General features: G+C 36.7%; 1 pseudogene; it reads right to left on the bottom strand.

The window, feature by feature from the left end:
* Positions 1-10,491: 10,491 nt before the first annotated feature.
* On the bottom strand, positions 10,492-10,850 carry LOC141519299 (prefoldin subunit 6 pseudogene; annotated as a pseudogene).
* Between the last annotated feature and the right edge of the window lie 7,017 nt (positions 10,851-17,867).

Genomic DNA, 17,867 nt, shown 5'->3' with positions numbered 1-17,867 from the left:
CATCTGGAGTAAGAAGGAGGGGCGGGATGCGGGAAGGGGGGGATGTGAGTGATGGAGGAGAGGATGGACTATGGGGGGAGAGTGGTCAGATATAACACATTTTCTTTTTTACTTCTTGCAAGGGGCTGGTATTGGATGGCCTGTCCAGGACCATAGGGCCAGGTAGATGCTGGCCCTAAGGGGTGATAGGGGGGCTCAGGGCCTCATGGCCCCAGAGCTGGGGATCTGTCTGCTGCACCACTCAGCTACCTTACAGCAGAGTCATACTGACAGGAGAGAGAAAATATAGTATATGGTAGTGGAGAAATACGATAGGAAGGAGTTGCAATCAGCAATGGCAACGGTGGAAAAATATGGAAGTAACTTTTGCGATGGACATATCATAAAGAATGTGATCCACCCGTGGAAAAAAAGAAAAAAAGAAATGTTAGATTCAGCAATAAGAGAAGAAAAAGAAATTGAAGGAATTAGATTTGGGAAGGAAGAGACAAAACTCTCATTCTTTGCAGATGACATGATGGAATACCTATAGAATCCTAAAAAATTATCTAAAAAGACTACCAGAAAAAATTAGAATTTTTTGCAAAGTTGCAGGATATAAAATAAACCCTCAAAACACTTCAACATTTCTATATATGACTAGCAAGATGCAGCTGAAACAGCTAGAAAGAGAAATCCCATTCAAAGTAACTTCAGACAATATAAAATACCTGGGAGTCTACCTGCCAAGGCAGACTCAGAAACTGTATGAAAACAACTACAAAACACTTCACAAACAAATAAAATCAGATTTAAATAACTGGGCAAATATCAACTGCTCATGGATAGGTCGAGCTAATATAATAAAAGTGCCAATTCTACCTAAATTAAACTACTTATTTAGTGCCCTACCAATCAAAATTGCAAAAAATTACTTTAATGAGTTGGAAAAAATTGTAAATAAATTCATATGGAGAAATAAAAAGTCAAGAATTTCCAGAGATTTAATGAAAAAAAGTACAAAAGAAGATAGCTTAGCCTCACCAGATCTAAAATTATATTCTAAAGCATTAGTTATCAAAACTTTCTGGTATTGGCTAAAAAATAGAGTGATAGTTCAGTGGAAAAGACAAGGTGCAAAAGAGATAGCAGAAAATGTTTATAGTAGTCTGCTGTTTGTTAAACCAAAGAGTACAGCTTTTGGGGTGAAAACTTCATTAAAAACTTGGGAAAATTGGAAGTTAGTATGGCAGAAACTTGGATTAGACTAACATCTCACACCCTATACCAAGATAAGATCAAAAGAGGTACAAGATTTTAACATAAAATACAATATTATAAGCAAACTAGAGGACCAAGGAATAGTTTACTTGTCAGATCTATGGAAAGGGAAGCAGTTTATGACCAAGGAAGAGATGGAGAACATCATTAAGAACAAACTAGATAATTTTGATTGCATTAAATTAAAAAGCTTTTGCATAAACAATCTTGTAACCAAGATCAAAAGAAATGTAGTAAATTGGGAAATAATTTTTACAACTAGTATTTCTTACACAGGACTCATTTCTAAAATATATAGAGAACTGAGTCAAATTTATAAAACTATTCCCCAATTGACAAATGGTCAAATGATACGTGGAGGCAATTTACAGATGAGGAAATCCAAGTGATCCATAGTCACATGAAATATTGCTATAAGTATTTACTGATTAGAGAAATACAAATTAAAGCATCTCTAATACACTGTTGGTGGAGCTGTGAACTCATCCAGCCTTTCTGGAGGACAATTTCAAATTACACCCAAAGGGCAATAAAAATGTGCATACCCTTTGATCTAGCAATACCACTTACTGGGTCTGTACCCTAAAGAGATCATGAAAAAGGGTAAAAACATCACCTGCACAAAAATATTCATAGCAGATGTGTTTATGGTGGGAAATTGAGTGAATATCCATCAATTGGGGAATGGATGAACAAATTGTGATATATGTATGTTATGGAATACTATTGTTCTATTAGAAACCAAGAGAGGTGGAAATTCAGAGAAGCCTGGAAGGATCTGGCATGAACTGATGCTGAGCAAGATGAGCGGATCCAGATGAACATTGTATACTGTAATAGCAACATGGGGTGCATGATCAATCTTAATGAACTTTCTCATTCCAACAGTGCAACAATCAGGAATAATTATGGGGCTGTCTATGATGGAGAATGCCATCTATATCCAGAGAAAGAATTGTGGAGTTTGAACAAAGACAAAAAAAAAGTTAATAATGTAATTTTGCTATCTGTTATACTTTATTTTTTCCTTAATAATTTGATTTCTCTCTCAACACATTCAATTTGGATTAATGTATAGCATGGAAACAATGTCAGACTGTCAGACTGCCTTCTGTGGGGGGTAGGGGGGAGGGAAGCAAGATTGAGGGGGAAGTTGTAAAATTCAAAAATAAATAAATTTAAAGTTAAATAAATTAGAACTGGGCATGAAACTGTAAGAAACAACCAAAATTTAAAGAAACAAATTGAAGAAAATATAAAATATCTTATTGGGAAAAAACATGACTTGGAAAATAAATTAAGAAGAGAAAATTTAAAAATTATTGGACTACCTGAAAGTCATGATCAAATACAGATTCTACCTATCACATTTTTTGAAATTATAAAGGAAATATGCCTTGATATTTTAGATCTAGAGGGTAAAATAAAAATTAAAAGAATCCATTGATGCCCTCCTGCAAGAGATCCCCAAATGAAAAGTCTCATCAATTTTATAGCCAAATTCTAGAGCTACCAAGTCCAGTGAAAACTATTGCAAACAACTTGAAAGAATCATGGAGCAACACTCAGGATCACATAAGATTTAATAGCTTCCACATTAAGCAAGCAGTGAACTTGGTATATAATCTCCCACAGTATAAAAGACCTAGAATTATAACAAGAATAATCTACTTAACAAAGCTGAATTTAATCCTTCAGGGAAAACATGGATATTTAATTTAATAGAGAACTTCTGTTGATGGCCACTTGAGTGAATTTGGGTTAGAAGGTCAATTATGACAAAAAGATAATCCTAAACTCTGATGACCCTTGAGCTGAAGGCTTTCCATGGGACTCTGGTTTGATAACACAACTGCATCATCCATAGCCTCACTTGTTGATAGACCTGTTCCTGAACTTCTTGACCTGAATTACATCCTGCCAGGTTACATCTCAACCAAATTAGAGTTACAACATTGTTTATACTATATGCTAATTTTGTAGTTTTCTGCTATAAGAACTGTTTGATACTTTCAATAAATGGCTCTGCTAGTTGTCCTGCTAACACCCCCACCCGAGTGTATGCATGTTTCTTTTATCTCCTTAGCTGAATGAATCGCTTGGTGGACAGGGGAACTCAACAAACTTCTAAGCACTCATGATGAAAAGACCAGAGCTGAACAGAAAATTTGATATTCAAATGGAAGATTCAAGAAAAACATAAACAAACATAAAAGTAATCATAAGGGACTCAATGGAGTTAAACTGTTTACATTATTATTATAAGGGAAAATTATATATGTAACTCCCAACAATATCTTGATTAGGGAAGTTAGAAGTAGCCTTCATAGACAGAGGGTATGGATGTAAATTGATCATGTTGAAATGATCTCAAAAAAAGAATATAGAGGTGGAGAAGGATGCACTGGGAGAAGGGAGAAGGGAGAGGTAGAATGGGGTAAATTTTCTCACAAAAAGGAGACTTGTAAGGAAGAGATTTATAATGTAGGGGAAATGGAATGGGAAAATCTTGACCCTTATACTCATTGGAATTGGTTCAATGGGGGAAGTATATATATATATATATATATATGTATATATATATACATATATATATATATATATATATATATGCACAATTAGTTAAGTATAGAAATCTATCTTGCCTAATAGGGAGATAAGAGATAAGGGAAGAGAGTGATAAGGGGGAGGGCAGATTGGGGAAGGTAATGGTTGGAAGCAAGACAGACTTTTGAGGAGTGACAAGATAAAGAGGGAGAGGGGGCAGCTAGGTGGCGCAGTAGATAAAGCACTGGCCCTGGAGTCAGGAGTACCTGGGTTCAAATCTGGTCTCAGACACTTAATAATTACCTAGCTGTGTGGCCTTGGGCAAGCCACTTAACCCCATTGCCTAGCAAAAAAAAAAAGATAAAGAGAGAGAGAAAGATAAATATAAAAATACAATGGAAGAAAATCACATATAATGTGAATGTGAATGGAATAACCATAGAATGGAGGCAGGTAGCAGAATGAATTGAAAACAAGAATCTAACCATATGTTGTGTATGAGATACACTTGATATGGAAACACTGCAGAGTTGAACTGGAACAGATTCTTGTATGCTTTAACTCAAATGAAGAGGTCAGGGGAAAGAGATAAACTGGGAAACTACAGTTTGCTAAAAGGTGCCATCATAAGTAATGAAGCAAAATCAAAAAGATTTATAGCAAGTGTCTCTAATAAAGGCCTCATTTCTCAATGGGGAACTGAGTCAATTTTATAAAAATAAAAGCCATTGCCCAAATGACAAATGTTCAAGGGATATGAATTTTCAGAAGGAGAAATAAAAACTATAGTCTTATGAAAAAATGTTCCAAAGCACTATTGATTAGAAAAATGCAAATTAATACACCTCTGAGATTCCATCTCACACCTTTTGAAAATGACAAATACTGGAGAGGCATGAGGAAAAATAGAAACATTAATGAACTGTTAATAAATATTGAACTGGCCAGCCAGTCAAGAAAACAATCTGGAATTGTGCCAAATGCTTACAAAACTATGCATACTCTTTGATTCCGCAATGCCATTAGTAGGTCTATATTGCAAAGAGTTCAAGTAAAAGGAAAAGAACATAGGTATAAAAAATACTTATTGTCAAAGAATTTCAAACTAATGGGATGCTGATCAATCAGGAACTGCTGGGCAAGTTGTGGCATATGATTGTAACAGAGTATGGTTGAGTTACAATAAAATGAGGGAGGAGATTTCAGAAAGATCACCTTTTCAGAAAAACCGTCTTATGGCAAGACCTAGATGAATTGATGCATTGTGAAGTGAGAACTGGGAACAGTAACAGGAATGTTGTGATGATGATCGACTGTGAATGACATGGCTCCTCTGAACAGTATTGTGATCCAAGACAACTCCAAAAGACTCGTGATGAAAAAAATGCTACTGACCTGCAAAAACTGATGAACTCAGCACGAATTGAATTAAATTTTCTCATTTTTTTGTATTATTGCTATTATGAAAATGTTTTGCAATATTTCACATGTATAATTGATATCATATTATTTACCTTCTCAGTGGATGGAGGAGAGGTGCGAGGAAGGGAGAGAATCTGGAACTCAAATTAAAATATATATATATATATATATATATGTGTGTGTATATATATATTTAAGTACTTAGCATGGAACTATCTTTTCTAATAGATGGTTAATAAAAGCTTGATTGATTGTTGACTGGAATTTTTTTGAGTCTAGAATGTCCAGATTAGATATAGATACAAAACCCTCTTCTTAAGCACTGTTGTGAATGGCAATTTAGAGCTGGGAAAACCTCAAAATAATAGATCTAGAAAGTGAATTTTTTCCACTCAATGAACATCTTTTAGGTACCTCTTATAAATTAGCTCCTGTCAACCAAAAATTACTCAGTACTAGGGATACAAAGTCAAAAGTAGTTAGTATCCTCTAGACTGGGGATCTTAACATTCTGTGTGTCATGGATCTTTGTTTTTAAATGCATACACTTAAATACATAGGATTTCAAAATATTGAAATACAATTATAAAAGGATGAAAAAAATTCATGATTAAGAATTTCTGCTAAGAAACAATTGTGTAATGTTTGGCTCATCTGTGAGTAAAGGGGAGGCCTGGGGAAGGTGGGGAGGGAAGGGAGGGACAGAATTTGGAACTTAAAGTTTTAAAAATGAATGTTAAAAATTGCTTTTACATGTATCTGGAAAAATAAAATACTAAAATAAAAATAAAAAACAAAAGAGACAATTGTGTAAAAATAAGTAAATAGAAGATAATTTGAGGAGGGAGGAAACATTAATAATTTAGGGAATCAGAAAGATTTTTTTTTATAAGAGAGGGAACCTGTTCTGAGCCTTGAAGGAAGCAAAGAGGATGTCACCAGAATAACAAGAGAATTGATTGAAATAACTAGGGATATTTAGTCTAGAGAAGAAAAGATTCACAATAGTTTCTTCAAATATTTTCCTAAGGTTTAGGTCTAGAAAAGACCTTAAGAAACACCCCTCCTTTTTCACTTTACAAATAAACAGAAACTCAGAAAAATTAAATTCCTTGTCCAAGAGAAGGGGGTAGAATTAGAAGTAGAGGGGAAAGATTAATTTTTTTCTTTTTTAAATTATACATATATATGTATTTGTGTATAATTATATACAAGATGCAAAATAAATATACTATATATATGCATATATGTATATCCTCTCATACATATACATGCAGACATATAGAGAGAAAGCACCATCTGTGTAGGGCACAGAAACTGTGGAAACTGAGGCAAACAGAGGTCAAGTGACTCCTTAAGGTCACACAACTATTAAATATTTGAGGGTAAATTTGACCTTAGACCCAGTGCTTTATCCACTGCACCACTTAGCTATATCTTAAGGTCCCATAGGTAGTGAATAGAATGATTAGGATTTGTCATGTACCCTAAGGATCCTGGGTCCATTCTATCTAAGCTACATTTGAAATCTTTCATATCTGTTGTCTCCCTATTAGATTGTGATATGATTGAGATGTGTAGGGTATGTTCAAGGAAAACTAGTAGCTCTGGTGTGAGGGAGGACAAGCCCTTTTCAGGGCTGCTTTTCACCTTTGATGTCAACCTGAGTCACCCATTTCTCACTGGAAGCTACAAGAAACTGTAGTGTGCTCAGTAGCCATACTCAGGTGAACCATTTTGGCAGATGGGCTAAACCAGGTTGAGGGTTACCAATGGGGTCTTAAACTCATCTGTGAGTAAAGGGGAATGTCTGTCTCAAGCATGTGAAGTCTTTCATTGGTGGAATGGGTGAATGAGAACAATTTGTTCCAATGACCAGGAAAGTAACTGAAGCAGGTGTTGTGGAATTCTATCTCATCAGTGAGGTGATGCCATGACAAGCTTGTGAATTGGATTTGAGGGATAGGGTGCTATGTTAAGTCAGCAACCTCACTTTCTTCTCTGGAGACATTTGGGTCCAATGACCAGATATGGATCAGGACAACTGAAGATGGCTGTGGATGTGGAATGATCAGTTTAAGTGACTTGCCCAAGGTCACAAAGGTAGTATCTGAGGCTGGATTTGATTTGAACTTGGATACTCCTGACTTCAGGGTCAGCACTCTACCCATTGTGCCATCTAACTGCCTCTGTGGAGGTCTTAGATCTTGGATAGACATTGGAAACACCAAGATCATCTACTGTGTCTCAAGTCATCACCAGTTGTCTTGATCTGTCTTGCAAATGGACTATGATGTGGAGAGTGAAGACAATAACTTTATACAACTCTGCCTCATTTAAATACAATTTACACAATGAATCAAAAATACCACACATATCATTTCATTTTTTTAAGGTTTTTTTTGCAAGGCAAACGGGGTTAAGTGGCTTGCCCAAGGCCACACAACTAGGTAATTATTAAGTGTCTGAGACCAGATTTGAACCCAGGTACTCCTGACTCCAGGGCTGGCGCTTTATCTACTATGCTACCTAGCCGCCCCTATACATAACGTTTTAACATCTTTGCTTATCTCAAAATCCTGTGGTAACAGGCAATTTATGAAGCAGCAGGTATGGTTACACTGGGAACCAAAGTCACAAACCTGCATATAAACAACCCAACCCATAGGGTCATCTCCTTACTAGAAGCAGAAGTGGGATTCGGCAGCCCCCAGGTAAATGAACAGACCTTGAAGGATTTCATTGCTTACCTTCAGGTGTGAGGAAGGGGCTAGAAAAGGTACCCTAAAAATTGTCTGCTTACTCATCCCTGGCTTGATTACTTCAGTAGGTGGGAATCCCATAGTGTGGTCCAGACACCAAAAGTACAAAAACTTCTTCAAAGGTGAGTCTACCCAACAGTGGTACATGAAATGTGGGCACACTCATAGATAATACAAGATCTAATAGACTTGAAAGACGAACAGGTCTTGTAAGAAAATTCAATAGATATCACATCCAAATTCCAGCCTTGAGTGAAAAAAAGGCTGGCAAATGAAGGTCAACTTCCTAAAGTTAGACCTGGATACATGTTTTCCTGGAATGGCTGCAGTGAAAGGGAGAGCTGTGAAGCCATGGTAGGTTTTACAAATCAAAACTAATCCAATCATCAAACTTGAAAGACTACTAAAAGCTTTGAATGATAAACTCATGACAATGAGATTGCCACTTCCTGAAAAAATGCCATGCCACCATCATCAGTGCCTATACTCCCACCATGATGAATCCTGATGAAGTCAAAGAAAAATTTTATGAAGACCTGGAGACCCTTATCCTCAATGTACAAAAAGAGGCCAAACTTATAAATATGGGTGACTTTAAAACTAGAGTAGGTTCAGACTGCCAGATATGACAGGAAGTCCTTGGCAAGAATGGTATTGAAAATAGCAACATCAATGTTCACCAACTACTGAAGACTTGTGCATCTTATGACCATCTCATCACAAACACTCTAAATGCAATAGAATCTTCTGGATGCACCCTCATAGCAAACATTGACATCTAATAGGCTATGTGATCATAAGAAGAGATAGAATGCGAGAGTGACAAAGCCAATGTGTGGTGTAGTGTTGGACTGATTACATTCTCATCCTCTCCAAGTTCAAAGTGGAAGCCCCAAGGAAAAATGACTACCAGAAGAATTAACATCAAAGATTATCATACTTCTTTGAATGGGAAGTTTGTTGCTAACTTGGAGGGAAAATTGTGCCAACACAGTTAGCAACAGTAGGGCAGAAAAAGAGTGGGTGACTTTTAGAATTTTGAAGTACAACACTGCATTTGTTCACCTGGATGAGAAAGCTTGTAAACATCAAGACTGGTTTAATGTAAATGATGGGGAAATACAGAAGCTGCTAAATGAAAAGCAAAAACTCCACAAGATCTACTAGCAGCATAGTTCACTCGTTTCTCAGAAGGCAGCATTTAATTCCGTCAAAAGTAAAGTGCAAACAAAGCTTAGAAACATGCAGAATTTTTCACTCAGGGAGAAGGTAGATGAAATTCCATTTTCTGCTAATAGTAACACTCCAAAATATTTTTATGATTCTCTGAAGGTTATTTATAGACCAAAGACATATAGTGCATCTCAACTATTCAGTGTTGATGGAGTCACATTAATTAGTGATAGAGACATGATCCTAGATAGGTGGGCTGAACATTTACAAAGTGCAGAAGTCATTGACCTTTGTTTACTTCAAGTAAAAAAAAATACCATTAGGCTCCTTTCATGTGGCAAAGAACCAATGCTGATTCTCAGCTGAGATCTACAAGGTGGGGGTGGGGGTGGTTCATAGATCATTTTATCTTTATAAAGATAAAGGGAACAGATAGATTATCCTGTGACAATCAGAGAGGGATGTTTCTCTCTTAGTCATTGCTGGCAAGATTATTGCCACTTCCTTTATAGGTTGATCCTTCACCAAGGAGATGGGTCTACCTGAGAGCCAGTTTGGCTTAAGAAAGGATCAAGGAACATTTTATATGGTGTTTTCTGTCTGATAACTCCAGAAGAATTGACAGGAACAGAACAGAGATCTGTATACAAGATTTTTAGATCTGACCAAGGTCTTTGATACCATCAGTCATGAGGGTTTTGGGAAAATCATGTCAAAATTTGATTGCCCAATATTCATCGGTATTATACATCAGTTTCATGATGGCAGATATACCCAGGTTCTGGAGAAGGGGTGATGCTCTCATGATTTCCTGGTCATCAACGGAGAGAAACAAGGCTATGTCCTTGCTTCCATACTTTTTAGCAAGATGTTTTCAGACATTTTATAAAAGGCCTTCAAATGAGCATGAACCCAGAAATGTCAGCTATGGCATTATTGATAAATTCTTCAATTTGAAAAGGCTTCAAGCCAAGACCAAAATGGAGGGAGTGTTGGTGCATGATTTTCTGTTTACAGATGATTGTGTACTCATTGCAGCTTCTGAAGCTAAGCTACAACAAAGTTTGAATCTATTTTCTGCTGCTTATGCTAATTTGTTCTTACAATTAATATCAAGAAAATTCAGGTGCTCCATTAGCCAGAACCACATTCATATGTGGAAATATCAATTATAGCAAATACGGAAGTTTTGAATACTGTGGATAAGTTCATATACCTTGGCAATATCCTTTCTTTTTTCCCCCCAGGTATAATTCTACATTTTATTTGCCACAGTGCAGGTAACCCACAGTATTTCCCTACTTTATTCTCTCCCCATCCAGAGAGGTCAAACTTTTCCCCATAGACTTGCCTTGGCAGCCTGAACATAATGGAACGCCTGTTGTAACTGAGCCAGGGCCTTGTTTTTCAGACTGTTTCTCCAGGTCTAGAAGCTGATTTTCATATCATTTAATTTCTGCTGTGATATATTCCAGTCTCTTGCCCATGGTAGCTTGAACTTCCCCCAGTTCCTATTTGACCAATACTGGGCCCAGAAGCTTAAATACCACATTGGATCCATCCAGTAAGCTAATTCCTCTTTCACAGTGTTATTTTCTGTCAGTTGTGCCTCCAGCTTCTGCCAACTAGACATAGACTCACTTAATTCCTATCCCCTTGAAGCTTTTTCTGAATCACCTGTGCCATGGAGTATAGAAGGGCCTGGGGATTATGGGGAACAGGCATGGGAGAGTGTCACTCCACAATGGCAGCTTGGCATTGCTCTCTACAGAGCTCCATGCCTGCTCCAACTCACCTCAGTCACAACATGTGCACCTCACCCTTCAGACCTGAAGAAAAAAGTCAATATACTTTCATTAAATATTTCATTTATCTAATTTTCCAACTACATGCAATGGTAGTTTTCAACAGCTGTTTTTTGGGCAAGGTTTTGAGTTCTTCCCCCCCCCCCAGAAAGCAATCTAATATAAACTATACATGTATAACCATATTAAACACAGATCCATATTAATCATGTTGTGAAAGAAGAATAAAATCTAAATGGGAAAAATTAGAGGGGAAAAAAGACATAATACATAAGACAAATTTTAAAAATTGAAGATAGTACACTTTTATCTACCTTTAAACTCTACAATTCCTACTCTGGATATAACTGGTATTTTCTATCACAAGTGTTTTAGAATTTTCTTTGATTATTGTACTGTTGAAACAAGTCTATCACAGCTGATTATCACCCATTGCAGCTGTTAGTGTGAATAATGTTCTTCTGGTTCTGCTCACTTCATTCTGTATCAGTTCATGCAAGTCTTTCCAGGCTATTCTGAAGTTTCTTCCTAATAATTTCTTATAGACAGTTACTGTTCTATCACCTACATACACCATAATTTGTTCAGACTTTCCTCAACTGATGGATATTTCCTCAATTTCCAGTTCTCTACCACTATGAACAGAGCTGCTATAAAAAATTTTGTAGATGTTGTTTTTTTTTTTACTCTTTTTTGTGATCTCTTTGGGATGTAGACCTAGTATGGTATTGTTGGGTCAAAGATAGTTTTATGCCCTTTGGGCATAAGTAATATACTTTCCAGGGAAGTCTCTCTCTCTCTCTCTCTCTCTCTCTCTCTCTCTCTCTCTCTCTCTCTTTATGGATAATGAGATTGACACATGCATTGCCAGAGCTAGTTCAGTGTTTGGAAATCTTCAAAGAGAGAAGACGTTTTAGACTGCCCTCCAAAGTGAAGTCTACCAGCACAATGCCAGGAAACGGAATCATTTCCATTTAAATTGTCTTAGGCAGATTCTGATCATCTGACAGGAGAGGTTACCAGACGCTGAGGTCCTTTCTCGAACTAAACTGCCAAGCATCCAGACTTCTACAGAGAACTCAACTCCAATGGGCCAGCCACATTGTCTGAATACCAAATGTATACTTGCAAAAAAGACTATTTTATGGAGAATTTTCACAAGGGCAAATGATCACAGTGAGGTCAGAAAAAGTGAAACAAGGACACTCTCAAGATCTCTGGAATTTATTATGCAGTATGGGAAACACTGGCACAGAACCACCCAGGATAGTATGCTTGTATCAGACAGGATGCTGCACTCTATGAGCAAGGTAGAATTGCAATAGCTCAAAGGAAACATGAGATGTGCAAGTTTAGAGTCATGACCACACCCAGGTGTTCACTTGGACTATATGTGGCCAGTCTGTGGTAGAGCATTCCTAACCACAGTTAGATGTATTGTATCTTGACTTTAATGTAGTGATGTAGTTTTGGTATTCTTCAAGATGACAATGCTGATATTTATTCTTCATTCTCAAAGAAGACTACAGAATCAGGAAGGTGATGCCCTGACTTGCATGTGAATTGGATTTGAGTGAGGAGCCATCTGCATCTAGATACGAATCAGGATGACTTGTGGATATCCTTAGAAGCAAGGTAATCAGGGTCAAGTGATTTGCCCAAGGTCACACAGCTAGTCAGTGTCTGAGGTCAGATTTGAACTCATGTTATCCTGATGTCAGTGCAGTGCTCTATCCACTGTGCCATCTAGTTGCCCTGGCCTCTTCAAGAATAACCAAGTTTAAATCTGGGACACTAATACACTGTTGGTGGAGCTGTAGTCTCATCCAACCATTCTGGAGAGCAATTCAGAATTACATCCAAAGGACAATAAAAATGTGCACACCCTTTGACCCAGCAATACCACTACTGGGTCCATACCCTGAAGAGATGATGAAAAAGGGTAAAAACATCACTTGTACAAAAATATTCATAGCTGCCCTGTTTGTGGTGGCAAAGAACTGGAAATTAAGTAAACTTCCTTCAATTGGAGAATGGCTTAACAAATTGCGGTATATGTATGTCATGGGACACTATTGTTCTATTAGAAACTAGAGGGATGGGAATTCAGGGAAGTCTGGAAGGATTTGCATGAACTGATTCTGAGCAAGATGAGCAGAACCAGAAAAAGATTATATACCCTAACAACAATATGGGGGTGATGGCCAACCTTGATGGACTTGCTCATTCCATCAGTGCAACAATCAGGGACAAGTTGGGGCTGTCTGCAATGGAAAATACCATCTGTATCAAGAGAAAGAATTGTGGAGTTTGAACAGAGACCAAGGACTATTATCTTTAATTTAGAAAAAAAACCTGTTATCTCATTATATAATTTTGCTATCTCTTGTACTTTATTTTTCTTCCTTAAGGATATTATTTCTCTCTCATCACATTCAATTTAGATCAATGTATACCATGGAAACAATGGAAAGACAGACTGCCTTCGTGGGGGGGGGTGAGGGGAGAGAAGCAAGATTAGGGGAAAAATGGTAAAACTCAGAATAAATAAAATCTTTCTCAGAATAACCAAGTTTAGGGGCAGCTAGGTGGTGCAGTGGATAAAGCACCAGCCCTGGAGTCAGGGGTACCTGGGTTCAAATCTGGTCTCAGACACTTAATAATTACCTAGCTGTGTGGCCTTGGGCAAGCCACTTAACCCCGTTTGCCTTGCAAAAACCTAAAAAAAAAAGAATAACCAAGTTTATATTTATACTGCCAGTACTATTTGCACAGTAAAGACTTAATACATGCTTTATTCACCCATTTATTCATTCATTTGCATCTATATCTGGTCATTCTGAATTCAGTGTTTTTTTTTTAAACTAAAATTATAGATTTGAACCCTTCTTCCATGTACACAAGGAAAAATGGTTAGACTCATTCTTCTTTTAGTTCTACTCCAGAATCCCTGGGTTTTTGGACAACTTGGTAAGGATTATGACCAACTAAAAGATATTGCTAAACAGTGTTATCTATTAAAATAAAGAGACCTAATGACTAACTTGGAAGGCTAATCACTTATTGCTTTCCAATCTATGAAGCATCTATCAAGAACCTCTTTTGTGTATTTCTGAGAGATATAGAGGGAATGAATGATTTAACTGAAATATAGATATATCTACAATGGTTGAAAGTCTTAGCTTTAATATAGACTGTGTTATTCCAATAGAGACTTGGAAAAATCTCTAAAATTACATATTGTACAGTCTTCATTGGTAAAGCTATTTATATGTATCGTTTATGTGTTGTGTGTATATGTATATATGTGTATGTGCATTATCTGAATGTAATAAAATCTGACAGTGCCATTAAGGCAATATCTATAAGGCATATAAAGACATTGGGAAAGACATATAAAGTAGAAACAGAAAAATAGTTCATTTACTTTGACTATATGAGTTAATATAGATGAATTTCCTTCCCAACTCCTCCTCAATTCCCTAACCTGTTATCAATAGCTACTGCCATGAATATTTTGAGTATTTTTTGTGAATCTGTTTCTCTTCATCTATAATTTTTTAAAAGGATGAGATTATTCTAACAATTAAATATTCAGTTCTCCATTTTATAGATTATGCTTGTAACTCATATCCAATGAAAGGAAACAAACTCAATGAATAGATCTATCTTTAAGTGTAAAAAAGTCTGTTACCATAGTTCAGTTAGGTATTAATGAGGGTCTGTCTGTTATAGACAGGTTGCTCTGGCCATACAGAGCTGGGGAAGGATTTAAGAAATATTTCAGAGGAGGGACAAACATAGGAAGTGTTTTGGTAGAAAAGTAGACCATGAGCTTGAGATGATAAGTAGAGGTCACATAGTGGAGGATTTTGATTTTTTGAACAAGGTTAAACTTTATCTTATATAAGCAAAGTAGGGAGACTTTGAAGTTTTGCGGGGGGGAGTGGTGGGGCAGATAAGTATTTGTGAATTATGCAAATTACTTTTGTTTTAGATTTTTTTTAGATTAGTCAGAAAGCAGGATGTTGCTGGATTAGGAAAGGGAGACTTTAAAGATTAGGAGATCAACTAGGAATCTATTGCAATACTAGAGGGGTGAGGTGGTGGGGTTTGACCTAGATTTATGGCAGTAGTCATGGAACTGAAGGAGTAATCATCAGGGCGTCTGTGTGTACCCTCTAACTTGTCAACTGCATTCAACAAAATAAGCCCTCTAGATTGTTCCTCTTCATCAGGATGGTTGGTCTTTAATTTGTAGGCAGCCCAATAAAGGACAAAGAATTGGCATCAGACAGCTTGAGGAAAAAGCCCAGCCCAGCTCAACTACTTACTGTCTGTGTGATCTTGGACAAATTGCTTCCCATATCTTTTTATTTGTTTCCTCATTTGTAAAATAAAGGGGTTGGACAAAATTATCTCTCTGCTCTAAATCTATGAACCCATGATCCAGGGCTGTATCAGTTATGACTCAGTGATCATTCCATAGAAGTAACTGTAAGAAGTCAGACTATGATAGATTCAATACAAAAAGCAATGATTAAACTCCACCTGTGACATAGGCACTGGAGATATAGAAACAAAAGTAAGGTTTCTCTGATATCAAGGGGATTCTAGACAATTCTATGCATGGATATAACTGCCCTTGATATGCTCTCACCTCTATGAGTTTAAATTACTGAACTAGAAAATGAGAACAGTTAGATTTACTGCCCTGCAAAGCATTTATTCCTTTTGAAGTGATGCTGGGTGACATAAATGTATATGTGTAAGATTTGCTTTGCAAATTCAAATCTTCCCTCTCCCAAAGGGACAGGTAAAACATTTCCTCATCTACCTGATTTCATGGGGCCTGTTGGCATTAGGGCAAAAGAATCTAGGCTCCTCTTTTGTTGTGCATGTGCAGGGTGATGTGAAAGAAAGGCTTAGGAATATCCAGCCAGAAAATCTAAGTTTGAATAAACTATCTGCTACTTAGACCCTAGGTGACCTTGGGAATGGCACTTCATTTCTCTGGGCCTTCATTTTCTCATTTATAAAAATCACACATCTGTAGTAGACCAGAGATGTTAAACATATGACCTACAATATTCCTAACCAGATTAAAATACAACTGGGAAATAATACATACATACATACATATATATATATATATTTATATATCTATAAATGTATTTCTATGTGAGTTGGACACCACTGGACTAAATGATTTCAAAGATCTTTTCTCCATTGCCACCAATCCTACCACAGCATTCTCTTTTGAAACAGATGTGAATAAGAGTTTTGTTTCCTTTTTCTTGGTGTTCTGCTTGAATGCAGTAACTGCCCACTGAGGTCACTTTGAGCATACTTGTGCATATGCTATGTTTGAAAGTAATGAAGTCAATTATCTTGATTTAGATTTTCTACATGCTTGAGTTTTATAAATCATTAGGAAACTCCTAAGTTTTGACCTTTGCTTCCTTAGTTTTATCTTCCAACTTTTTGTGTAATTTAATGGAAATCATGTTTGATATTTGCATAACTCTAAAGTTTGCAACCTGATATACCTAGGTTATCTAACTTGAGCCTCACAACAATCCTGTGAAGCAGGCAATGCAAACACTATTATCTCCATTTTACACAAGAGGAAACTGAGGCATAGAGAGGTGAAGTATGGGAGACCACATGGTATATTAGAAAGGGCACCGAATTTGTTGTCTGAGTATTTAGGTTTGAATCCTGGGTCTTACACTTATAGCTTGAATGACCTTAGGTGGTTCTCCTTCACCTTTTCTGGGCCCCAGGTTTCTCATCGTAAAACGAGAAGGTGGCCTACAAGATCCTTTCTAGTTCTAAATGTTTTTGTCATTACTTGCCAATCAGGATCACAAGACTTAAAATAGAAGGGATTTTTGAGACCATTTTAATCCATTTACTTTATTTCAGAAGGGAGAAATCTGGACCTAGATATCTGAAGATCACACTGGGTGTTTTGTGGAGCTGGTTATCTTCCCAGGGCAACATGCTACTTCCAAATTCATGAAACACTCACTGCCTCTCTAGGGAGAATCCCCTGGAGTTATTGGAGCATTCTCCTGGATTACCTTTTGTTTGTAGTTGACCTTAGTATATATTTTATGTTGCCTCCTCTTTCAGGTTAATTATTCCTCCAAATAGAATTCTCTCCTATTAGGAAATTTTTTACTTCTATTTTCCATTTTTGGGGACCTTGTAAGAATCTTAGGGGAAATGAATCTGTCTTCCTAAAGAAATATTCCCCTTTATAAAGCCATTTGCAGTTATTTGGCTGGAATATAAAATTTCCTAGCTTATTATATCACTTTATGTGGCATTATTCTGTATGAATTGAACTGAGTTAATACATAATTATTGTTCTTCCCCTCTCTTACCTTGGTCTTGTTAATGAGTTGGGAATTATGTTTTGGTAATATATTCCAGGAAAGCAGAGAGAACCAAGGATCCTCCCAAGATTCACTGTCTCCTTTTTGATCACCCATTTTGTTCTGATGAAGAATATGTATTTACTTTAGAATTTATATTTTAAACTGTCTTACAATGAGGAGATGCCATTATACAATAAAGCCAGCAGGTTGTGCTTCCTTAAAACTCCAAGTCCAATTGTTGTGACCTTCACAATCAACTTAATTAACTGGATTTCTCTGAGTGAAAGCAACAGTGTTGTTGTTTTTTTAAACTGTCGAAACGTGTTAATAGCTCATCAGCAGGGTATTAATGTTCATTTTCATCCAACAAAGAAGGCTGATATGCCTTTCACAGTTTATTAATTTTAAAGTTCCTCAGACTAAAATCAACTCTGAAGGTTAGAAGCCTATTAAAAGTTGGTATGAGTGACCTGGCTGACCATAATTGGCATCTACATGTGTTTTGACAAGGA

This window comes from Macrotis lagotis, chromosome 3 (assembly GCF_037893015.1).
Source record: "Macrotis lagotis isolate mMagLag1 chromosome 3, bilby.v1.9.chrom.fasta, whole genome shotgun sequence".
Classification (NCBI taxonomy): domain Eukaryota; kingdom Metazoa; phylum Chordata; class Mammalia; order Peramelemorphia; family Peramelidae; genus Macrotis; species Macrotis lagotis.
This window is presented reverse-complemented; position numbering and strand designations above follow the sequence as displayed.